The 26,502-nt window shown below is 44.6% G+C and overlaps 1 long non-coding RNA gene across 1 annotated transcript; it reads right to left on the bottom strand.

Annotated features, from left to right (window-relative positions):
• Nucleotides 1–690: 690 nt before the first annotated feature.
• On the bottom strand, nucleotides 691–22,754 carry LOC308579915. Its single transcript, XR_014004634.1, has 2 exons — nucleotides 22,558–22,754; nucleotides 691–1,361 (listed from the first exon to the last, which is right to left on the bottom strand). It is a non-coding gene; the product is annotated as an uncharacterized lncRNA (long non-coding RNA).
• Between the last annotated feature and the right edge of the window lie 3,748 nt (nucleotides 22,755–26,502).

Here is a 26,502-nt window from a genome sequence, read left to right as displayed (position 1 = left end):
CAATGACTTGAACCCTTTACAGGGCTGTAAACAAATTGGTTGATCCCTTGGCGCTTGTCTCGTGCAGCCTGCCCCTGTTCTTGACCTCTTTCGCTGGCACTGGTATTTCAAGAGACCAGAGGGACAAAGCAAGAGGGGTGAACTAGCATTTCAGTGATGATATTGCGTATCTCCCTCTCAGCAGCAGAGACTAGGAGATGCAAGTGAGGGAACACCAAAGAAGTGGGTGGGATCTCCAAGTGTGATTTAGGACAGCTATGGTCATGCTACACAGACAAGCCCTAGTCCTATTATGTCCCTGAGAGCCCCAGAGACTCCACATCAACTTCCACTTTGGCAGAGCCAGTTAATGACATCTCTGAAAAGTCACCTCCCGTCTCTCTCTTTCATCCCTGCCTTCTGGTTGTCAGGGAAACAGCATCTTGAAACCTGGCTCTCCTTCATTATGTGCATGTGACCCTAACGTAAAGCCTCTACTCTCTAAGAGAGCTTGATGTCAGAGTTTGCCCTATTTCTTTTTTAAATGGTTCTATGCACATTGCTCACTAAGGAGGAGGGATTTTGGTGGAGTGAGAGGAAGGGAGAAGGCCTCTTATTCTTAGGAAGCAAAGCAGTGTATATTTCTTTCCTGAGGAATAATTCCAAACAAATCTGCAAATGCTTGGAGCACATGCAGCCAGAATTTCAGCAACAGGTGCAAATTTAATTTATTTACAATATTTGTATGCTGTCCAACAACAAATGTTCTCTGAGCGGTTGACAGTCAGCTTAAAACCAGCAAAAGGAAAACGCCAAGCACAACATAAAAGCAAATTAAATAAAGCTACCAGCACTAAAACATTAATACAACGCAGCATAACAAAACACACACAAAGATTAAAACACCCGGGCAAATAAAAAGGTCTTCACCTGGAACCAAAAATTAAAACCTGGATGCCAGCAAGTCTACCTGTGGAGGGCAGTGGCTATGAGGATGAAATGGCAGGGATAGCCAATGTGGTACCCTCCAGGTATTGTTGAATTACAACTCCCACCAGCTCCAGGAAGCATGACCAATAGTAAGGTATGATGGGAGCTGTCCAACATCTGGAGGGTACATCCCTGGTTGAATGAAATAGCCAGTGTTGTCAGCTTCCTCCCTTTGGTGAGAGGAAGGACAATAGGGAATGTACTCAGTCCTACTCAACTCCAATTATTACATCCGCTAATAGAGGTTGCACAAGTCATTCACCCAATAATAATGGGCCAACAGAGGGAAACTGAGGATTCAGCAAAGGGATGGAAGACCTCGCCAGAAAACAACTTTGAGAAAGTGGATTCCTGTGACTACTGCCCAGTATGTAGCTGTCTTGAGGAGATCTCTGTAACAGAAGAACGTTTGCTTTATTAGCAAAAAGGAGCAACTTTTCTTCCTTGGCACCACCTTTGCATGTTTCTGCTGCTCAAGAACCAGAAGGATTGAAGACCATAGAGGATGGAACAGAGGAGTTTGCAGTGTTCACCATTTCCAGGATATAGTGGTTTGGGTACATTTTTCGTTTCACCCTGGGGCTTGCAATGCCGACTGTGAGTGGCACACTCAGTGGATGCTGGGTGTGTTTGTTAACTCCATTAATCACACAGTTGTTTCACACGAGAAGCTGGGCAGCCAGGTGAGCAGTGCTGGCCTGCAACAGGGAACTGGCATGTAATTAAGAGTAAGCGGTCAGCCAGGCCACCTGATATTTTGAACACAACCTTCTCTTGACATGCTTTCCTGAATGCATACATATATTGAAGATGTGGCAAGATTTTAGTTTTACAGGGGAGCTTGTGCCTCTGGGTAAAAACACAAGTGTGATTCCATTGAGATGGTCAATGATATGATATGGTTTTTTCAGTATCCGTGATGCCTTACATTTCTTGAGAGTGCAAAAGAATGAAAGGGTTGGTGTGTCACTTTAATGATTCCAATTGCCTTTTTTTGGACCATACCTTACAACTGAGATAGAAGACTCAAACATGTTGTCATAGTGATTCATGGGATACTAGGACCTATGAGACCAAAAGCAGATGGCAATCGTGAGAAGGAGAAATGAATGTGAGCAACCCCTCTGCTTTTTCTAGGTATTTACAGACATGCTTAAAGGTAACGCAGACACAAAACAATTTACAGACAAATATAATATCCACATCTCAATGGCTGCCTCTAAGCTGTGCTCTAAATTGAGCACAATTCAAAGTGTTGGTGCCGACTTTAAAACCCTAAAGAGCCTTGGCCCCTTATACCTGAAGGTGCCTCTCTACCATCATTGTTCAGCCTGGACACTGAGGTCCAGCTCCGAGGGTCCCTCACTGTGAAAAGTTACAGGGAACCAGGCAGAAGATCTTCTCAGTAGTGGCACCCTCCCTGAGGAACGCCCTCCCATCAGATGTCAAGGAGATAGAGACTATATAACTTTTAGAAGACACCTGTAGGCAGCCCTGTATAGGGAAGTATTTAATGTTTGATGTTTTATTATGTTTCTATGTGTGTTGGAAACTGTCTGGGGTGGCTGGGGCGACCCAGCTGGATTGGCGGGGTATAAATAATAAAATTATCATTAATAATAATAGTCAACTCAAGTGGTAAGTGCTGATAGGACTGGACCCGCTGAAGGACAACAGAGAGGTATCAGCATGCTTAGGGAAACCCCAAGGTTTGCAGTAGTACATTTACAGAACAAAACTCACAAGGGGGCAACTTCCTGCCCCCAGCCCGGTCCAAAAGGGGACTGGGCATGCTAAGTAGGCAAGTAGGAATGTACCAGAAAACCTGCAGGAAGGCATGATTGACTGGAAATATGAGCAGGCACCCTCCTGCTAGGATGTGACGGTGTACTGCAACATTTTGCTGCAGGTTCACGTGGTAATCCTTCAGAAAAACACAGCTCAGTACTAAACATGTTTACTGAGAAGTAATCCCTGGCGTTTCAGTGGGGCTTACTCCAAGGTAAGGGTGCACAGACTTGCAGCTGAACCACTGTTGCTGCTTCTCTCACACAAACATTTATGGCCAAACAGGGCCTCAATAAGATATATCTTAAATAATAATTTTTAAAGTACTGTTTCTAAGGACAGCCTTTTCATGACCAGAAGGAGTGGTTACTTTTGCAACTAAAATGCTATTTTTATGTGGCAAAATGCAGAGCTTATTTTGTTTCTGACAGAGCTCCCATCCGCCTTCTCTTCTGCCACCGCCACCCCCACCACGCCTGTTTGCTTTTTCTATACAATGGTGTCTGGCTTCCAACCAGATGATTCTCCACAGAATCTGGGGGAGAGAGGGAGAGGGTTGTTTTTGTTGCAGCCCAGTGTTCCATCTGCTGGGAAAGAATGCCAGTCACATGCACCACAGCAGAAGTCACCCCGTGATGCTTTAAAAGTGCACTCTTAGCCTAGCACTGACAAGGGTTACTATGATGAAAAGCATGCCGTCTTCATCCCATGGACTAATACTGTACAGAGATGGGAAATCCCCCTAGCCCTCCCACAGAGATCCACATTCCTGTGGGGGCAATATGTTGGGGGGGGGGTCACATGCTAGTAGTGGCCAGCGTCAGAGCCAAAGATGAGTTGAACCAGAGACTAAAGTGTTCTGGATTAATTAATCCAGGCTAGACTAATCCAGGCGTCAGTTTTCACCAAGGTTACCTCAGATTAGAATTTCCAATACTACACAGGGTTGCTCAGAAGCAAGCATTAATGGGTTTGGTGGGTCATTTTCAAATACGTATACAAATGATTTTTGTTTTGTTTTTTAGTACAATAGACCAACACAACTACTGTTCTGGAAAGCAAGTGAAAGCAGTTCCTGACTTTAATGTTGCAATGCATAAATGCATATGCAAGCACACACATATAGCAGAAACCTAACCATTTGTTCCCAAACAGCCAGGAGGGGGATTCTTTCTCTCAAGACATGGAACCAGTAAACGAATTTTCAGAAATCATTTAATTTTTACTACCCAAAAAATACTGTCCCTCCCAATTGTTTGGAAACTATGTAGAAAGAAAGAGGAACACTTTAAAAAAGCTGGGAGAAGTAAGGAGGAAATGAACAGGACAGAGAGAACTATTGTGGGATGGAAGGGGGCAGCTTTAGGAGGAATTAGCAGTTGCATAAAATGAGGCTGGGGATGCAAGTTAAACGATGGGCTGCGTTCAACTAACCCAGTGGGCCACCAGACGTCGGCACAAGGGCTCCTGCTAGCACACTGGAGCTTCCCCCCAACTCCCCCTAGTTCCTCACCCCCCAATCCACTCTGAAAGGTTGGAAGAGCCCCCCAGAACAGTGCACAGGGAGAGGAGAGGGGAAAGCATTCCATCGGTCAAGCAGAAATGCTTGTACTGATGGAACAACTGTGATAGCATTACGTTGGATCCAACCCAGTGAAATTTGTTATTGCAAGATGTGGTGATGACCACCAACTTAGATGACTTCCAAAGAGGCTGACAGTGCAGAGGTAGAGACCTATCATGAAGAGGCACTTGTTGTTGTTGTTTAGTCATTTAGTCGTATCCGACTCTTCATGACCCCATGGACTAGAGCACGCCAGGCACTCCTGTCTTCCACTGCCTCCCGCAGTTTGGTCAAACTCATGTTTGTAGCTTCGAGAACACTGTCCAACCATCTCGTCCTCTGTCGTCCCCTTCTCCTTGTGCCCTCAATAATCTTTCCCAACATCAGGGTCTTTTCCAGGGAGTCTTCTCTTCTCATGAGGTGGCCAAAGTATTGGAGCCTCAGCTTCAAGATCTGTCCTTCCAGATAAATCTGCATGCCAACCATTTTATTTCTCACTGGCAGGAAATAAAAAGCTATGGCCTAAATGTTTGTGTGCGTTGGATGATTTTAGTTTTTTAAAAACTATATACCTCACATTTGAATGAATAGACCACTTGTGTACACATTAAATGCAATACTTTGAAATATTGAGGTCCTTCTAAAATACACCCCAAGCCTTCCTTTCCTTATCTACTAGCAATTTCACTTCAGTCCTGTCTTTTCATGTTTCCTCCACGAAGTTCCTTTCCTTCCACTTACCCCAGATATATGTGCAGCACTCATTACACTGTTATCAGACCCCAGACACTCTTTCCCTATAGTCAGGTTGCATGACACTATTTCCCAATTATTTCAGTGCATAACCATACTACACTTTGACTCTCATGCCACTCGTTCAAATGAGCAGAGCCTGAAACATCCAGAATTCACAATGACATTCTCATCACCGGTGTAAAAATATAGATTTCTTGCTGCCTTGGAGAAGAACAGACACTATGGCACTCAGATGAAATGATTCCATTGGCATAGTGAAGCTTGGAACAGTGAGTGCTTTCTCACATCATGAAAATGGGATTCATTCAAAGCTGGGACCTTTAAGCTTTGCAAAACATGTAAGAGTTAATCAGTCCACAGGCTGGGTACGTTCTCTGTATATTCTTCTAAATGACTGTATGTATGCCACAACAAAAGGTAAAAACTCTTGTTTCCTAGTAATCGCCAGCTGTATAGGAAGGTTTCATGACAACCTAAATGGAACACTTGCTGATCATCCTGTCTCCTGCCCACATCACATCTGATGATTGGTGTTTTATGAGTCAGATGGAGTGTGCTATCTTCACGACCCCAGAAGCGATATCTGGAAGGTGTCACCAAGTATTTAGATTGTATTTTTAGCACCTCAAAATGCAACCGAATACTGACATGTTCAAAAGGTTCATGCAATCCTGTGTCTCCTCAAAATTATTTATTCCATTTTGACATACCAACAAGTCTTAGGAAACAAGACTGAAAGTCAAAATGCTTGGGAGCCACAGAACTAGCAGACTGATTCATGAAACATAGTTACTGGAATGTGCTATTCCATTTAATTTTTTGCTCAAGACTCCTGCCAGTAACTCTTACTTCTGATCTAAGAACCTTTCCCCTCACATTCTATCTCTCTCTCGCCAGCATTCATTTACACTTATTTCCCCGGTGCATGATTGTAGCTTTCTGAGCATCCACAAGCATGCTCAACTATGTGATACTTTCTGCTAGGAAGGAGCTATAGAATCAGAGGTGGAAGGGATTTAATCAAGTCCATTCCCTTGTCAGACATATGAACGTGCTTAAAACTACCTTTGTCTATGTACATTCAGCTTCAGAGTTGAACATATGGCTGGAAATGGTATGATCCAGTCCAATTATACTGCTACTATCTAAACTAATCTAGCCATAAACTTGTCTAGCCTGCTCTTCTAGTGATGATTGTACCACATTCCTAAGCAACCCATTCCAATGTACCTCCACTCTTAACAGGGAGTCCATTTCCCCTGACATCCAGTCTAAATGTGATCAGTAACACTTTGAGCCCATTCTTTCTTCCCTTGTCTATTTTAGACAAGGAGAACAGCGGATAGTCTATACAAAACCCAGCTTTTCCATTCAAAGGAAGCTCTTGCTTATTTCTCTCCATGGGTATTCTCAAAGGCCTTTCACCAGCACTGGATATCTGGAGGAAACTCTCCCTGCAGTGGGCAAACTTGATCAGGTTTGGGACTTGACTTGCTACTGAATTTTGCCTCAAGCAAAGTTTCAAGGTAGCTTTGAAGGTTCCTCTTCAGGAGAAACACAAGAGGGATTTCAAGGAAAGCTAAACAAAGAAGAATCTCAATAGGACTAGCATTGTTTCTCAGAGGGTTCTAGTTACAGGTAGGTAGCTGTGTTGGTCTGTTGTAGTCAAAACAAAACAAAATAAATAATAAAATAAAATAAATCCTTCCAGTAGCACCTTAGAGACCAACTACCGTATTTTTCGCACCATACGGCGCACCGGACCATAGGGCGCACCCAGTTTTTAGGGGGGGAAATCAAGAAAAAAAATCCCCCCCAGCCCCAAAGAGCAGCGTACAGGCTGCACACAACCTCTCCCTGCCGGAGGGGTTGCGCGCAGCTATGGCACAAGCCAAGGCAGCGAGCAGGACGGATCCCGCTCGCTGTTTTGGCTTCCGGGAGAGGCTGCGTGGGGCTAAAGAATCCATAGCCCCGTGCAGCCTCTCCTTGCTGGGAGACGCTGCACAGGGCTTTCCTGGCTTTACTGGGAGGTGGGGGAATTCCCTCACCTCTCGCAAAAGCCCGCAGAAGCCGTGCAACCCCTTTAAAGAGATTGCGGCTTCTCCTGGTTTTTCTGGGAGGTGGGAGAAGGGACTGATGCGGCCAGTCAGTCCCTTCTCCCTCCTGTGGAAAAGCCCGCAAGAGCTTTTCCCGCCTGCCTCCCCCCTGCATTCGCTCCATAGGACGCACACACATTTTCCCTTGCATTTTAGGAGGGAAGAAGTGCGTCCTATGGTGCGAAAAATACGATAAGTTAGTTATTGATATGAGCTTTCATTTTATTTATTTTATTCTCAAAGGGTGGTGAGGGTGGCTTCCTCACATCCATAAACATTTCCCCCTGAATTTGCTCATTCCATCCTTTGTTTTCCTTTGCTTCTCTCATCCCTGACCTTCCTCTGTCTATATGCTCACCCTTTAGACTGCAAGCTCTTTGGGTCACTGAACTCTGTCTCAATTGCTTATACTGTGCAGTGTCCTGTACATTATACTAAAACAGCACACTTCCAGGCAAACTGATAATATGACAAAATAAGCAAGCATAGCCCGTGTAGGCAGGGGGTGGGGTTGCCATTAGGATCCCATCAGGTATTATTGGCTATTAGGGCTGGTTCAGCTGGGTTCCTAAGCACAACCTCCCTACGGAAGTAGCCAATGAAATTATTTGGTGATGCAGACTTTGTTGCTGTCAGCAATCACCAGCCTATTGTCACTAGTCCTAAACAGGCACTTTGTCCTTCCATATGCATAGAGGGAAGGCAGTATTACTGTTCCCCATCCATTCCCCCAGTTGTCAGAGGAGCCAAGATTTCTACACCATGAGGATGAGAAATGTTTGGGATATGGGATGGCTTTTCCACTCTAGAAGGAAGTGGGCAAGCAAGGAGGAGAAATTAGTATGGAAGTGAGAGGCAAAGAAGATGAGAAGGTTTGGGGAATGCTTTGAAGAGGGGGTTCTTTTCATGTTTCGGCTTTCTTCCCTTCCCTCCCATTCCCTTCGTCTACAATAGCAGCACGACTCGCCTAGCAGCTCAAATAATACTCCCCCCCCACCTCTTACATCAATATTGTTATGTTTTATACAATAGCACCAGCTGGTAGCCATCATATACAGTTAAAGGCATCGGTAGGAATCACTTGCAGTATGCAAACACCTTGCCATTGATCGGTGAAGCTCGGACACTCAAAATCAGTGTGAGTAAAGGCCAGTGCATTTGCAGGAGTGTCACCAGGGCAGAAGGTCCAGGAGCTCTTTCAGAAGAATGAGCAGGACGGCTCCCCAATGCAGCAGGGCTGGGTTACTACATTTTGAAATGAGGCAATACAAGTAACATCTGAAAAGCCTCTCCTCCCAGACCCATAAGACTATTAAGTCCAAAGTTTAACATTTCCTAAGTGCACTGCTGGATATATGACCTGAAGGCAAAGTGCAGACCAGCAGAGGGCCTCTGTTGAATAAGCTATATGGCAGATGATTACCTGACGCTCTCTCCTCCTTCTGCAGCAACAAGCAATACAGAAACCAGAAAGACATCCTTGTCAGAGCCATAGGTCTATTAAGAAAGTGGCAGAGAGGGAGGGAGGGAATTTTACTCTCCAGAGCTAAAGCCCATTAAATCTGGGGATGGCAGAGCAGATGGAAGGCTTCGGTTGAGTGAGGACAAGACCCAAGACTTGGGGGGAAGGGTCAAAGGAACAGACAGACTCTTAAGAGCCAGGGATTTAGTCTGACCTGACTCCCTTTACTTGGCAGCCCATATGGAAAAAAATAACATTTCCCCAGTACGGATTGGCTTTTACTGTTAGACTGAAGAAAATTAACCAGAATTGAAAGGGAAACTGGTTTTTCTATCCCTCGAAATATTATAATTTTGTAATAAAACAGTTTCTTATGAATATGGAATTTTTTAAAGAAAGCAAAACTTGTGGTGAAACATCAGAATCAGCCCACCTATCTTTCTTTCTTTCTTCTTTCTTTTTGTTTGGTCTTATTGTATGCCAGAGTCTTACCAGCAAATGACAATTTACCAACCAATCATAAATTACATGACATTTGTTATGGAGCTTGAGGGATTTCAATAGGGTTTTTCCCTCCAGGCAATCTGAAGAATTCTGACATAGCAAATCTACTATAATGACACGTCAAGATTTTTTTTAAAAAATGGTACGGTTCCAATGGGAAAGTTTTCCTGAAGTTTTTCTAATCAGGGGAGAAGTTAACTTTAAATGTTATATTTATAATAGTTTTTTCCTTCAGCGCATATATATGTTCTGTCTTAAATAAAATGAAGCTGTCTTTACAAAGGTCAAGGTAACTTACTAATCAATCATAGGCAAACCTACATTCTCAAGAATTTAAGAGAAGTCCCTAAGTATCATGAATACTCAGCCTTTCTAATTCCAGATCCTCAGGCCCAACCAAGCTATTTAAAATTCTGTTCAAAGTGCTGTTTATTGAATAGACATAATTAAGGCACATTGATATCTATGATTTATCTGAAGTACAAATGAATAAAGTTTATTGTGTAAGTCCATAGATCATTCCAGGACATACAAAGTACCCAAACTTTCCTAAAAGCATAGCAGTTACATAAAATATATACATATCCTTAAAATAAACAGAGCTTTGTTTAAAAAGAAACAGAAGTATGTTTGTGTGTGCGCGTGCATGTGCACATACACACACACACACATATATATGGAGATGACATGAGAAGATGTGGGATAACTGGCCTCATATAACCAACATGATTAAGTCTAATAACTGCACGAAAGGGTTAATACCATAGAGTAAGCTGTCCTGCCAGGGTTAGCTATATCCACTTCCCCTCACCTTGGGATGAACTAGAGAAGCTCATTGCGTGAAGAGGTTTGAGCTGGTTGCTCCAGCTCAACCACATGGCTCTCATTAGCCACTCTTGAGTTCCTATACTAATAATTTAGGAACCTTCACTGCTTTTTAACTAAGCCATGTTTTACTGTCTGTGCAACCTTGTCTGAAGCGCATGAATCTGACCTTTGGAGAATTTGTAAGTAAACCATTTTGTAACTTACCAAACATGTGGTCTTTTTCCTATGCTGGGGGAAGAGGAAAACTATGGAAAGAAAACTTTTAAGGGGACATTTTGGAACTCACTGGGAGGGGCACATATTTTAAAGGTCTAATAGCCTTTATCTCCATGATTTACTTTGCTGCATATTTTGTGACTTTAAAACTCTGCTGGGGTTCTCTCACCTCAAACTTGGATCTTGACATCCAGGAATTCGGATTCATATCCATCCATCCATCCATCCATCCATCCAACAGGAGATACATTTAGTATTTTTGTGTCTTCATATCTCCTTGACAAATAACAGAAAAAGAATCCAAAAATTCTTCTCTGCATTTACCTGCCTTTACTGCGAACGAAGCAACCCTCCAAGTCCCATGCTGGTTTGGTGCTTGCAACAGAAAGCCCAATTTCTCTTTCACTTCCTAGTATTTCATTCTTTTTAAAAGGGGCTCTAAATAATGTTGTTCTATATCAGCACACATGTGACATTTGAGGACCAAATCCTCCAGTACTGGTTCCCTCACCGAAGAAGAAGAGGAGGAGTTTGGATTTGATACCCCGCCTTTCATTCCCTTTAAGGAGTCTCAAAGCGGCTAACATTCTCCTTTCCCTTCCTCCCCCACAACAAACACTCTGTGAGGTGAGTGGGGCTGAGAGACTTCAGAGAAGTGTGACTGGCCCAAGGTCACACAGCAGCTGCATGTGGAGGAGTGGAGACGCGAACCCGGTCCCCCAGATTACGAGACTACCGCTCTTAACCACTACACTACACTGGCTCTCACACAGATGCCTTCTATCTTTTAGTCCCACTGGCGGGTTACCCACCAAAATACTAGGTAGAAGAACATTGGGACTTCATTCTAGAAAACATGTTCTGAGGCACCACATTCCCTCTTGTGCTTCAACTATAGAAAAGTCACTCTGCCTGTCCATCTATGTTTGCAGGAATTCAAATTCTGCTAATGCGGTTTAGCGAACAACTTTGATCTAAAACAGGCTAGAAACTAGTCCTTCCGGGTTGAGCTACAGTGGTGTTACAAAACAGCCACAAAGACCCCATTTGCTATTTCTAGTAACACTGAGTAATTTCTAGTGACACTGAGAATGCTGGAATGCACTTTTACTTCCGTGACTTTGGCATGGGGGACAGATTTCACACAGAGTCTAGCAACATGGTGACAAGGAATTAGGAAAAAAAACAAAACTGGAAGCACCTCAGTGCTGAAGAAGAGCAGGGGCTGTGGGCTTTTTGGCAAAGATTTGTATGAAAGGTTGAGCTTCACATATTGATCCAAAATAACCAGAGAACTCTTTAGCCAAAGAAGCATTAGACGGTACATACTATGCAGTTGGGAGATAATTAGAACTATGCCGTGTTTTTTAAAAGGAGACCAGTCCTGATATGCCCGGTACAAGTCGTACACCTGAGTAAGCACACAACTGCAATTTCATTACAGGAAGAGACTCCAACTGGGCTGTATAGGATATCTCATCAAATGGATATAGGAGTGCCACATCCAGGGCCAAAATTGGTTTATATTCCTTTACATCCAGCTGCAGTAGAGGCAGCAAGAGGAGGGATGCAGGCACAGTGGAGAGACTAGCAACTTTTGGACTGTCTCTTCTTGAACTGTTTCCATCCCATCCGGTCATTAAAACTCGTAACTAAGAACTTGTATCTGAATTTGCTTATCTCCTCCTCCATCCCAATCAACAGTCCTTTTGTGCTGTGTCTTTTTAGACTGTAAGCCCGAGGGCAGGGGCAGGCTTGTGATTTGTAAGCTGCTCTGGAAGCTGTTTTTTGTTTTTGTTTTGCTGAAGAATGGGATTCAATAAATAAATAAATATCCCCCCTTTAATAGCTGCTTCGATGGACACCATTTAGCAGAAGCTGCCCTTCCACTACATTACAGCATTAATGGGAGATGGAGAGACTGCCAGGTTTCTCCATCACTGAGCTATTAAAGGCAGAGGGAGACCCTTTGAGGCCAGGAGGTGGCAAATCTAACTGCATCGGTTTTGACTTGATGAGTTTGCACAATAGACCCTATTTCTGTGCTACTTGCTGCAATAGCCCGTCAGTACCTGGCTGCTGCTGGGAAAAGAAACAGGAGCAGCATCTGAGGACTGCTTCACACATAGCAGATTTCCAGCAAAGGATGTATTTCTCTGCAGGGAAATAACATAAAACCTGCAAGCAGCTCATAAAGTGCAGCAGCGCTATTGCAGAAGGCAAATGTACAATTCTGGGAAGCAGCCATGGCGGCTGGTGGCCCCCAGACCTCTTGGGGCTGCTAGGAGGTCAAAAGGGCATGGCCTCGTCATCCTGTTTTTCTCCCCATCCTCGTCCCTCGCAAATATAACTGTGAACATTTAAGCATTGCAGTTCAGTTAGCAGCTAACCAAACTGAAAAGTGTCTTATCTTGGTTCAAAAAGAGTCTCTTCTGTCACAGAACGGCTCCCCTTTTTGGAGGGGGAGCCCGCGTTGTGGGCAGAGACCCAGGACCTCCCAGTGACCCGACTGTGGACGGAGGAATGCTGCCCATGTCATTAGGACTCCCAGCCACCGTGTCACACACATCCCCGGCTGACCAATCGGGTTAGCTGGGGTGTGTGGCCACATGGCGTTTAAACGGCAGCACAGCTGGCGAGGGCAGCCTCCATTCGTCTCCTCCGTCGGTGACCCTGTGGGTGCTCAATTGATGTACATCATAGGGCTCCCCCTATCAGTGGTTGACCCTTACGGGACTCCTGCAGATAGGCAGGAGTCAGAATATAGTCTTGCTTCACCCAATTGCCTAAGCCAAACTGCTCACATCTGTAACCAGTAAAGTCGTGGCCTAATTGACCCCATTAACCCAACATTTTCGTGTCTGTGTGTTTATTTCTGAGGGAACTGTGGGGCCTCGCCACACAATTGCATCTCTGCTGGGAGAAAAGTATAACTAAAAAAAAACAACAAAAACATTTATAGTACAAAGAAGAGACTGCTTGAGCCCAATGGTGTGGGTGTTGCCTTCAAGGAAACAAGACTGAGCATGCTCAAACTGCACTTCCAGGCAGCCCTACTCATTCTATACTGAGACTGCTGAATAGGCCTCATAACAATAGATGGAGTAGGAGTTTTCCGAGCAGGGGCTTGAAAAGAGGCAGTCCTTCTAACAGTCAAATGTCAGCCACATGAGACAGATGGGGGCAACCTCTTTGGCATAGCTATACTTTTGGATTAGAACTTCTAGAGTGATGCAGAGACCTGATTGGCCAGAGAACAGGAGAGTAATTAGCAGTGAGCTATAATAATAATAATAATAATAATAATAATAATAATAATAATAATAATAATAATTTATTTATACCCCACCCATCTGGCTGGGTTTCCCCAGCCACTCTGGGCGGCTTCCAACAGAATATTAAAATACAATAATCCATTAAACATTAAACATTAAAGGCTTCCCTAAACAGGGCTGCCTTCAGATGTATTCTAAAAGTCTGGTAGTTGTTTTTCTCTTTGACATATGGTGGGAGGTCACTATACAAGCAACGTGCTACAAGGCTTGAACTCCTTAAGATGCAGGCATGATACACATAAGCAGTATTAGGGTGGCACCTTGAAATTCAGGTTACAGGTGAAGAAGATGGCGGTACTTGCTACCGAGTTTTGCTGCACATGACAACTCCTAAATTGTTCCCTCTGGGAACTCACCACTTCCCCTCCAGTACGTGCCCTTTACCCTAAATTTTGGAGGTTTCAGTGGACAGAAAGCCCCAGCTTGTTAAGATCCATACTATTTAAGCAGGGTTAGGTAACCATCACATTTCAGCCGCAAGCACTGTTGAGTATGTACCTCTTGCCAGTTTCTCTTGCTCAAAAGCTAATGAGAAGCTACAAGGCCTGCAAAATTGCTGGCCTTTCCTGCCATAACTCATTGCCTGTGACATGACTGACCTCATCGCAGGGGCCTGACACTTGGCAAGGGACTAATTACTGAGCTAGGGACTGTGAGGGAGTTCGGTGAAGGAAGCGCCGGAAGATGGGTAGAGGAGTAGGGCGATGCTAGGAGGAGAATACATTAAGTTCAAGAGAGGAAGTTTCCTCCAACTAAACTTCTTCCCTCCTCCAGGATTGGCAATCACAGGTCCCCTATACTCCAATTGCAGAAATACCGCAAGAGTCATAAGGCATCTAAAACACCATCTAGTCCTCATCCATTCTTCTTCTCAGACAAGCATCACTAATGCATTTTCTTATTGCCTCCGCATTTGTCATGACATTAAAGTGAAGCCAACATTTCAGAAAAACCTCTTCCCATCCTAAGGCTCTTGGTGACTAGGCTATTCTCCTGATACTGATATGCTGAAAGCTTTTTAACTCTCTGCAGCTTGAAAATTTGTTATTATCTATACAGGCTGGGTCATGCATGCATTTTCATTACTTGATGACAGCAGTTCTTCATGAACAAGCCGTCACAAATCATACACCCCAGAGAAAACATCACCATAATGCAGAGCTTTCCAAAATTTTCATGTTGGTGACACACGTTTTAGACATGCATCATTTTGTGACACAGTAATTTTGTTTTACTAGCAAACCAGAGGTTAAACTAACTCCTTTCCAGCCCCAGGAAGAGTGCAGGGAGTGTTCATGTGACACATCTACACACTGCAGCCTACACACTAACATGTTACAACAGACAGTTTGGAAAGCTCTGCCATCTGGCAGTGAAGGAACCGCCAGAAGGCCCTCGGCGCTGGACCTCAGTGTCCGGGTAGAACGATGGGGGTGGAGACGCTCCTTCAGGTATGCTAGGCCAAGGCCTATTAGGGCTTTAAAGGTCAGCACCAACACTTTGAATTGTGCTTGGAAATGTACTGGAAGCCAATGTAGGTCTTTCAGGATGGGTGTTAGATGGTCTCGGCAGCCACTCCCAGTCACCAGTCTAGATGCCGCATTCTAGATTAATTGTAATTTCCGGGTCACCTTCAGAGGTCACCCCATGTAGAGCGCATTGGAGTAGTCCAAGCGAGAGATAGCTTGAGCATGCACCACTCTGGCAAGACAGTCCACGGGCAGGTACGGTCTCAGCCAGCGTACCAGATGGAGCTGTAGACAGCTGCCCTGGACACAGAATTGACCTGCCGCCTCCATGGACAGCTGTGAGTCCAAAACGACTAACATTGATTCACCCATGCTAACTGCAATTCCCACTGCGAGCCTTTCCAGCAAGCATAGAAAAAGAGATGCTTTCCTTTTCAAATGAGTGGAGGGTGGCATGCTTGATATATTCTCAGATATCAATCAGGAATGCGGGTCTAGATGGAAACATGCTTAGTGATCAAACACCATTCTGTTGCCACTGAACAGCCGCCAGTAAATGGATGATATCAATAAAAACATGAGGTTGGAAAGTATCCTTCACCACCTTTTTAATACCTCCAGTTTTGGCAGAACGAGGCATCAAGTCTCTTACTTGCCAGCTTATGTCCCAGTCCTCACACACAGGAGAAGTTTTCACACACATGTTCCTCACACAATGACTGCAGCATTGAGGAATGACTCACATGTGTGAATGAGCCCTCTCACCAATCAAACGGCACAGACGAACTTCCATATCACCTCAGACGCAATGCTTTTTGGTGGAGGCAGTGACACATTCAGCTGCATCAATCGATGAGGAATCAAATGATAAACATGCAGGTGTGAACACTCACAAGTCTTCCCTGCATTTCCCTCAGTTTTGTTCATCCTCATTAAAACAAAAAGAGCTGTAGAGAAGAGGGAAGAAAGGGAATTACAGGTAGTTTTAGGGAAGTTCATTTTAAAAAAGGGATTCGTTCCAGTTCACCTCCCCAAAAGGAATTAGTTCCATTTCAACTTTGCCCCCCATCAAAAATAAACTAATTACATTCCAGTTCAATTCATAATTCATTCATGTGGTCCACAGCATTTTTCTCAGCCTTCAGAATTTTACAAGCTGCTTGCTAAAGTGTGTAGAATATACTGAAAGCTTAGAAACATCAGAACACACACACACAATGTAATTTGAACAACTGTTTTAAATATTTCCCATGACAATTATGATATTTAAATTTAAATAACAGAATCACTTTTCAGAGAGGTAAAAACGGTAAATGCAATGGCCACTGTGGTGCAGTGGTTAAGAGTGGTGGACTCGTAATCTGGGGAACCGGGTTCGCGTCTCCACTCCTGCACATGCAGCTGCTGGGTGACCTTGGGCCAGTCACACTTATTTGAAGTCTCTCAGCCCCACTCACCTCACAGAGTGTTTGTTGTGGGGGAGGAAGGGAAAGGAGAATGTTAGCCGCTTTGAGACTCCTTCGGGTAGTGATAAAGCGGGATATCAAATCCAAACTATCAAATGCAAAGTGTAACAAAACCTATATATCCATATATATTAGAATTTAAAAATAAATTTCAAAATGCCGAAAGTCCAACTGCAAAATAAACTTAATTCATGTTCAATTCACTTGGAAATAACAAGAACTATTTTCAAGTGTAATTCAGAGACTATTGAATAAACCCAGTAAATTACTTCAGTTCGAACGTTGGACACAGAAGGTCTAGTGTATTTATTTCTCAAGTCGATATGATTTCAGCATGGTATTATTGCTTACAACATCAGACAAATGGCTTTATAAACCAATTCGCTTTACTTAAATAAATATTTTCCACAGCTATCTGAGCTAGTGGCCTCTAACTCCCTGCTCCAGCCAGAAGGCAATGTTGGCTTTTAACTAGTTTCTAGTACATCCCAGAAAGCACAACATACTCAGGCTGTATATAGTGACTATTTCATATTGGTAAAGATGTGCTGCTGTTTCTGGCCAAATAGACTTCAAAGAAGCTTATTCTAGCCTATGTTCTTGTCCCAAAATGGCCGCCAGCTGGGAAATGCTTTCCCTTCCTATACACCTGAATTTTTATCTGGCTGTCCATCACCACATTTGTTTTTGTTTTTTTTTGACACAAATTTACTGTCTTGTTCAAAGCTGCTCCAGTAGCGGCGAGATAAAAGGGAGCCAAGTTTCCAAAGGTACTGAGGGAGGAGAGCAAAACAAAAACACTCTGGCTCAAAGTGGCAGGTAGCTGACCCAGCAGACAGGCTTCTTATTAATATTCATGGGGTGAGCAAAGTAGACTAGTGGTAGCAGGAGAATAGAGGCCACAGGGGAGCTTCTGGAGCTTCCGCTCAGATCTGTAGGTTCCAGGGCGAGGGGCATTGGGGATTTGCTGGAAGGTAAATCCGTTCCAGCATCTTCCATTTAGCAACTCAAACAATGCATTTTAATGAGTCTCTAAACAGCCTGCTACATCCAGTTAAATAATATCCTTGACTGAGAGAGTCTCGGCCACGGATAAAGAGAGGGCAAGCCAAACAAGGAGGACATAAGTAGGCCAGTCAGAATTAAACCCATAAACCCATTCCTGTCTCAATATGTGGATTTATTGGAATGTTTCTTACTTGAGACCAGTTTTTGGCCCATGAGCTGCAAGGTGCTCACCCTGGGTGTTCAATCAAGGTTGAAGCCTGAAACTAAGGATCAGGGTCAAAGCCAGTCCTGGAACATATGGCAGACCCTCCAAGTCTCTCTATTTTCCGGTGACAGTTCCGGATTTACAGAAGCCGTCCCGGTTTCTGATTTAATGCCAGAACATCCTGCTTTTCCTTAGGACATCCCTGTTTTCACTGGAGAAATGTTGGAGGGGATGGAGTTATGCGACACCCAAGCCAAGCAGATCAGTAACTATACAACCTTTAGTAAATATCTGAAGGCAGCCCTGTCTAGATAAGTTTTTAATGTTTAATGTTTCATTATGTTTTTATATATGTTGGAAGCCACCCAGAGTGGCTGGGGCAACCCAGTCAGATGAGTGGGGTGTAGATAGTATAATAATAATAATAATAATAATAATAATAATAATAATAATAATAATAAATTATTATTATTATTATTATTATTATTATTATTATTATTATTATTATTGAATAGGACATCCCTATTTTCATTGGAGAAATGTTGGAGAGTATGCATACGGTATCATGTACACCTGACTCATGTGTAGAGTGGATTTCTCTTGTCGTACCCCCATAATGTCCCTATCTACCGATCAGCCCTCCACAACTGGGATTAGAAAGAAGGCTCATTAGGTCAGACTTGCTAGCTGGTTCTTTACAAAATAATAAATAAACTGAACGTGACTTACAATAAAATTACAATATATTTGGCTGCCCATCACCTGCTATTTTTGACGTACATTTCCTGGCTGCAGCATATTTTTGGAGGGGGGGAAGGGGGGTTAATATGTTGGATGAATGAATCTCCCCCCTCACTATAGTATTCAAGTATTCCTTAAATATTTGTGACGATAGCCTACTGCTGCCTCATAACTGTCCAGAAATGAGACATGGTTCAACCTGCAATTACTTAGGAAAGTAAGATTAACTGTTGTGTTGTTCACAACCAGTCTTCCAACTAGTACATTTCATGGAGCGAATTCTGGAACTTTTCCATCTCTGTTGCCTTGTCTTCCCTTTCATTTCTTAAAAAAGTACCTGTTCTGCCACTGACTGACTGCCAGGTATCCTGTTAAGCCTTCATGTAGCTGAACTAGATTTAAATCTGCTCATTAGGGGAGCCAGGTCAGAAACCAATAAGTACAGGCTGTACATTATTAGGAAGAGAGGTTAAGGAAGACAGCTGGGTCAGAAACCATGCAAAGGATGGCCTTTGGAAATAAGGCAACCTTATCTCAAACCATAGCCTTTTAAGTCTGCCTCGCCTCTCTTCCAGAGCAGAAGCAGAAAAACATACTTGCTCCTTTGATTGTAGTCGCATGAACCTCGGTGACCTGATTCTACTTTAGTGGCAAGTTAACTGATCCTGTTCAGCAACATTCACAATCACAAATGGCTAGCCATATTTTGTAAAAGCTCTGCATCAGATATGGCACAAAGTGCAAGGCTGATCTTACTTTTCTCTCCAGAGGTATTCATTCATGTAGAATTAAAACCATAGCATCATCAAGCCACAAAGACAACCGAATTCAGACCACCTTTTGTTTACATTGCCAGAGCAGTTTACTGCCTTTCCCCTCTTATCTTGTTTGAAGTAAGATGGGTGGGGTCTGCTTTGCAGGCCACCCAATGAAAGGAATGGGAGCAACAGGTCCAGAGCAGCAGTAAGTTGAGCTATACAAGGTTCTGTCCTTTGCTGGTAACAAAGATGCAATTGATTGCATCACTTTCCTTTCCAGCAGCAAGTATCAGTGGTGCAGTTATGGACTTAGCTATATTAGTAAAACACAACGTTTCAAATTCATTATAAACATGCAACACCAGATGGTGCCAGAGAGCAAAAAGAATTTCAAAGCGATTTTTACGTAGTGTTTTTTTTTCTTCCTTTTGTTATAATGATTTAATTTTTGACTTATTTATAGTGAGTTTTCCCCCTGTGTGTAGATTATTTCAGACTCTGAACTTCTTGGCCTGTGGATGGTAGTGAATATTACTTCAATCACTTCTAAATGTGGTAAGCTAGCCCTGCTGCATTTGGGCATCCACTGTGAAGCGAGGCCCTGGAATTCTGCCTCAAATGTTTCCTATGATGGCACCACTGGCAAGCATGGCAGCCAGCTCCAGCCATAATATGCTATGGCCAGATAGATTCATGGGGTCAAATATACACAGAAACTGCCTTGCTGGATCATCGAAATTTAGGGAGCTTCTATATATAGAGTCATGCCACTGGCCTGTCTCAGAATCGTCTATGCGCTAAAGCAGCTTCCAAGGGTTATACATTTAATACACAAATAAATGCTGGAAGATGCACAGTGCTGCCCTTCAGACATCACTCAGAAAACAACTCCCATGATGCTCAGCAAAGCTGATTCCCTAGAAAATGTGTTTAGGGTTGCAGCCTTAATTCTTAGTACAGTGGTACCTCAAGTTACAAATGCCTCAGGTTACAAATGCTTCAGGTTACAAACTCCGCTAACCTGGAAGAGTTACCTCGAGTTGAGAACTTTGCCCCAGGATGAGAACGGAAATCGTGTGCTGGCAGCACAGCAGCAGCAAGAGGCCCCATTAGTGAAAGCATGCCTCTAGTTAGGAACAGTTCCAGGTTAAGAACGGACCTCCATGAAGTGAAGGACACGAGTCAGGTGAGCTGTGCATAAGCAAGCCGCCAGCTAGCTCTGCCAAGGCTCTTTTTATTAGCATAATATGCAACACCAGTCAGGTACATTTTGGACTGTGACCTTTACACATCTTCCAATCCTGAGATCAAGAGGTGGTACAAAGTTATTTTGGCACCTGTTTCCACTGAGTCACTTTCCCCTTGCACAATGTTTAATTGAAAGAGACAAAGGTCACAGACAGGGCAAGGCAGACTACTAAGAGAGCTAAAGGTTAGATAGAGGGCATGATGTTCAGACAGCTGTGGCTTGTCTGCTGGTGGAAGTGTGCTCCACACCCGGTGGTCATTCCTTCACCTCCAGAACGAATTAAGTTTGTAACTAGAGGTACCACTGTACAAGCACCACCTCCAGAGCTAGAAAGCAACACTCAGCCTTCTTGTAGGGCGCTTCCACATGGCATATCATTGTGGAATCTGTGCTGCTCATGTGTGCAAGTTATGAGCAGCGACAGCATCCTCATCAAAATACCACCACCACTCCGTGTATAGCGCCCCCCCGATAGCAATAATGTAGTAGCATAACAAACTGAAGCAGAATATAAATCCACCACTAAGGCTGTCACCACTACTGCACTGCCCGTGGGCCAGCCTTTTTGGCACCGGTTTGGAGTCATACCGACAAGGTTGGGTTTTGGGTTGTCCCTGTGGCCCCCAGTTTGAGCGTCACTTGCTCAGCTTGGGGGGCTGCAAAGAAAGCAGGGTTTGTGGCACAAAACTGTGCAAAACCAGCACACCACTTGGGCACTGGTTTGGTGCCAGTCGGACAAAGTTGGGTTTCTGGCCCTTTACTTGTGACTCCAGTTTGAGTTTCAGCACACCACTTTGGCACTGGTTTGGCATCAATGGGACGAGATTGGGTTTTAGGGTCGCGGGTGGCACTGTGGGTTAAACCACAAGGCCTAGGGCTTGCCGATCAGAAGGTCAGCAATCCCCGCAACGGGGTGAGCTCTCGTTGTTTGGTCCCAGCTCCTGCCAACCTAGCAGTTTGAAAGCACAAAGTGCAAGTAGATAAAGAGGTACTGCTCTGGCGGGAAGGTAAACGGCGTTTCCGTGCACTGCTCTGGTTTGCCAGAAGCGGCTTAGTCATGCTGGCCACATGACCTGGAAGCTGTCATGGAGCCGGCTCCCTTGGCCAATAAAGCAAGATGACCGCCGCAGCCCCAGAGTTGTCCACAATTGGACCTAATGGTCAGGGGTCCCTTTACCTTTATGGACACCTGATTGTCAGTTACTCAGCTTGAGGGGCTGCACACTAAGCAGTGTTTGTGGCACAAAACCATCACACCACTTTGGCACTGGTTTGGAGTCATTCTGACAAAGTGGGATTTTTTTGCATTAACTTATGACCCCGATTTGCTTTGTCAATTACTCGGTTGTGGGGGGGATGGCACAAAACCTGGGGTTTGCAGCACAAAACGGCTCAAAACTAGCACAAAGCTTTGGCATTATTATTTGGGGGGGGGGGGGACACAACCCGGAATTTCAAGGTCACATGCTGATGAAGCTTAGAATTCTGAAAACTTTGCTTTGTCCTTGGTTCTATTCACCATCCAAGCTTTTTGTTTTATGCAACAACCATTCACCGAGTTCTTAAAGCCTGCTTGACATAATTATGTTAATTCCCATTGTTGTTCTACTTGATCTGGCTGATGGCTCTTCACAATGCACGAGCGATTTCTGTAAATGCCAGAAAGGTCCCACAGAGAGCTTTGGGGAAAGTGAGCAGGAAAGACGGAGACTGCATTCTGGGGAGTTGGAAATGGCATCCGCGAGCTCGATTTGATACCGGGCGCTGAGGAACATTTCACCCTTCCAAAGACTGTACTTTTACCCTATTCCCCTTCCACTGCCAACCAAACAACTTGTTTTCATAGCACCTTTTCCCTCCATCTCCAAGATGCCCTTTGCCTTGCCTCCAAAATATGAAGCTGATTTGTGGTTTTCTTGGAATATCATATTCACCATTTTTTCCTCAGCCTTAACTTTTATTCATTCACTTGTGGGAATGAAGAAATGGCTTCTCTTCAATTCCTGCACTGTGCTTTGAAGCAGGAAGGCAACTGGGACACATCTCTTTCCTTTCCCAAAGGAAAGCTACTGGATTGAGTATCAAGGGCCAATTGCAAACACTATAGGGGGTAGGAATATGACGGCAAGAGAGATTTCCCTACCTTTATACCCATGGGGGCAGGTGGTACTTCTTCAGACAGTTTTGTTCGCTGACAGTCTCATCGGGCAAACGCTGTGCTGTGCCAAAGGGAGAACACACTTCTGAAGACCCTTTTCCACAATAGATTGAGATTGGGAACTTAATTAGAAATAAATGCAGCTACCTCCTCAAAGATAAAGCTGTCAACCCTAGTGATGCATGACAAGCAATCCAGCAAGAGGATATATATATATATATATATATATATATATATATATATATATATATATATATATATATGTAGGTTTTGGTGTCTTCGGGTGTCTTCCCGTGTAAGAGTTGGGGTGTCTAGGCGACGTTTCGACGAGGTCTCACTCGTCATCTTCAGGCTGGTGCTTTCGGCTTCTTGTTACTAGAACAGAGCTCTGTTCAGAGCTCTGTACAGAACAGCTCTGTTCTAGTAACAAGAAGCCGAAAGCACCAGCCTGAAGATGACGAGTGAGACCTCGTCGAAACGTCGCCTAGACACCCCAACTCTTACACGGGAAGACACCCGAAGACACCAAAACCTACATTCCTGTACCCGTGAAAATCTACGAAAGCAAATATATATATATATATACACACACACACACACACACACACACACACCATCAGTCCACTTATGAACCTTGAGCTATCTGTGCCTCAGATAGTCTCATAACAACTACTGGCAAGGTTTCTCATCAGGGCTTTATATAGATCCAAAAGGAATTAGATGTACCCCCTTCTAGTAAGGGGAGGGGAAAGCTGGCTACCTGAATTCAGCAGCCAGCCCTTTCCACACCAAATATGGGCCATTACAGAAGTCATCCAAACAAGCTCATAGAGACTTTAATGGCCTTCAAACAAGCAGGTCATACTCAGAGCTTTCTGGGTCAGACCTTGTAGCACCTGGTCCACCATGTTTTCTTCCCGGTCTCTAGATTACCTCCACCCTGGGGAGCCACAGAGATGTGGCTATGAGCTGCTACCTTTTACTCCTCGGCAGACCTGCATGATTGCCCTCAATGGAGGGCTGTCCGTTAGGGAAAATAGGACTCTGCCCCACCAAGCTTAGCCTGCTCTCAGCCAGCCCCCAGCTGTCTGCCCTCTTACTTGCACCCAGTTCAAGGGGTTGAAGGGATTGCCTTCCTTCTCCTTAGAGTCAGCATTTCCTATATAGAACTCGGGAGCAGGGAGGAGCAGGAGGGCAAAACTAGAATGAATTGGCTCTGCCTATCCTAGGACTTGCCGATCAGAAGGTCGTCGGTTCGAATCCCCGCGACGGGGTGAGCTCCCGTTGCTCTGTCCCTGCTCCTGCCAACCTAGCAGTTTGAAAGCACGTCAGAGTGCAAGTAGATAAATAGGTATCACTCCGGGGGGAAGGTAAACGGCGTTTCCATGCACTGCTCTGGTTTGCCAGAAGTGGCTTAGTCATGCTGGCCACATGACCCGGAAGCTGTACGCCGGCTCCCTTGGCCAATAAAGCGAGATGAGCGCTGCAACCCCAGAGTCGGGCACGACTGGACCTAATGGTCAGGGGACCCTTTACCTTTACCTTTATCATTGACTCTGGCTCCACACTGTTGATCTCCATTTTGTGTAGAGCAAAATATACACCAGGAGGCTTAGTTTGGTCAGAACTGAGTATCTACTTCCAAAGTTAATGCTAAATACATTACTTCTGGTAAATGAGCCACCATAGCTTCTAGAGGGCAAATTTGTGTCCCGGGCTTTTTAGACTCATCTACCCATGTACTGTTTGAAACCAAAAGGGCGCATTGGTAGCCTAATGTGAAATATATCAGCATTATTTTCAGCTTGCCTACCCCTCTGTGCATGTGAGGCTGAGCTTGGTTCCTAGTGATTTAACACAGAGCTGCAGCAGCCTGAATTAAGGAGCTGAAGTTGATGCACCTGCATCAGAGAATAAGCTTTGGGCTATACCCCATGACTCACCTCCATGGCCAGGAGATGACCCCATTCACACAAAAATCCTCTCCTTGCAAAAGCATTGCTTTTGCCCAGAGCACTTCAACACTGATGACCCCAGGCCCAAGATGCCCTGTTTTGCTTTCACAATGTTATTATTTAGCTTTCCTTTCATGGCCTTGACAATATCATAAAGGCAAACGTTCCACCTTTCATCAAGTCTGCTCCTTCCTTCCTTCCTTCCTTCCTGCCTTCCTCTCTCCTTCTCTCTCTCTCTCTCTCTCTCTCTCTCTCTCTCTCTCTCCACCTGTTCTCAGGCCTGTATTCCCAGGGCATCCTTTCTCTTGCCTGCTCTTAGGTCCTTGTCAGCCCATCTAGGCTGAGGCAACAGGAAACCAATGACAAGAGCCACAGTGAACTCTGAAATTAGGTCAGTGATTGCCTGCAGCTGACATTTGCATTTGTCAGCCTGGTTCCATGCAGGGCTGCAGTAGCTCTCACAGCTGCAGGGCAGTCTCTAAAGCGAGGGGCCCAGCACTGGACCACTCCTACAAGCAGGAGTAAAAGGGTAAAAGGTAAAGGACCCCTGGATGGTTAAGTCCAGTCAAAGCAGTTGCGGTGCTCATCTTGCTTCAGGCTGAGGGAGCTGGTGTTTGCCCACAGACTGCTTTCCAGGTCATGTGGGCAGTGTGACTAAACCGCTTCTGGCACAACAGGACACCATGGTGGAAGCCAGAGCACATGGAAACACTGTTTACCTTCCCTGCCACAGAGGTACCTATTTATCTACTTGCACGGGTATGCTTTCAAACTGCTAGGTTGGCAGAAGCTGGGACAGAGCAATGGGAGCTCACCCTGTCAAGCGGATTCGAACCACCGACTTTCCGACCAGCAAGCCCAAGAGGCTCAGTGGTTTAGACCACAGCGCCACGCGTGTCCTGCAAGCAGGAGTGACTGCAGGTAAACATGTGGAAACCCGACCAATCCCACCTGCAGCCCTGGAGTGCAGGCTGCTACAAAAGAAAAAAAATCACACATATACACACACATTACATGTATAGAGGGCAAGCGGACTGGCAAGTAGGCTCAACTGAAGGGCATGGTGCAGCTGTGCCACCTGCAAACTCACCGCCACTCCTTATCCATCCACCCCAGCATCTGCTCTGCTGTCTCAGGTGGCAGCCTCCTCACTATGTCTAATGGTAGGGATGGCCTTGTACACTGTCTGCTGCCTGCCCACCTCTCTTTTATCTCCCTTGTCTCTCACCTCAGGCAATCCACATTATTTATTTATATTCATGCCACAAATATTCCTCCTAATTCATGTCTGTGGCAGGATGCTGGAAGGCTGTTAAAGGCTTGGGAACATCTGTTTGGGAAAGAGCTAGTAGCTATCCATCTGAGAGTATTTGTCTGCCTGTGTGTGCCTGCACATTTCCGTTCTTAAATGTCTTTGTGCATGCATATGCAAGTGTCGTTTGTGTGTGATTCTTCTCTGGCAGTGACTCCTGACCGACATTGCACAGGCAAGGTGGTTTCATCACAGCAAGTTCTCCATCATGTGTCCTGGAGCGAGCACTAATATTTGATGGTTCTGGAACGTGGGATGTGGACCACAGAAAAAGCAACCCACTACTGCCTCCCATTGAAGAAGACTGGGGTTCTAAAATAAGCAGAGGAGCAAGGAAGGTTAGGCAATGCTAGCCTTTAGGGATACACACCAGCTTCCTTGAGGAAGTTTTAAGAGCTACACTATTAAGTTTTGGGGTCCGAATTCCCCACACTGGGCAATTATGTTTGCCATTCAAATAAAGGCATAAACCTCAGTTTGAAGGGGAGGGGGGATGATCTAGATTTTTGTTCTCCCTGGGTCACAGGGTTGCCCTAATTTCCCCATTTTTTGCAAAGCGATTCTTTCAGTAGAAAATATAATCTTGCAACAGAGCTACCAGAATCATCAAAAGTGGGACTCTGGTTGGCAGAGAGGACTCCTCTTTTCCTTCGCAGAAATGCG

This window comes from Podarcis bocagei, assembly GCF_964188305.1.
Source record: "Podarcis bocagei genome assembly, chromosome: 2".
NCBI classification, from domain to species: domain Eukaryota; kingdom Metazoa; phylum Chordata; class Lepidosauria; order Squamata; family Lacertidae; genus Podarcis; species Podarcis bocagei.
Note: the sequence above shows the minus strand (reverse complement) of the source record. Positions and strands in the feature narration are given on the sequence as shown.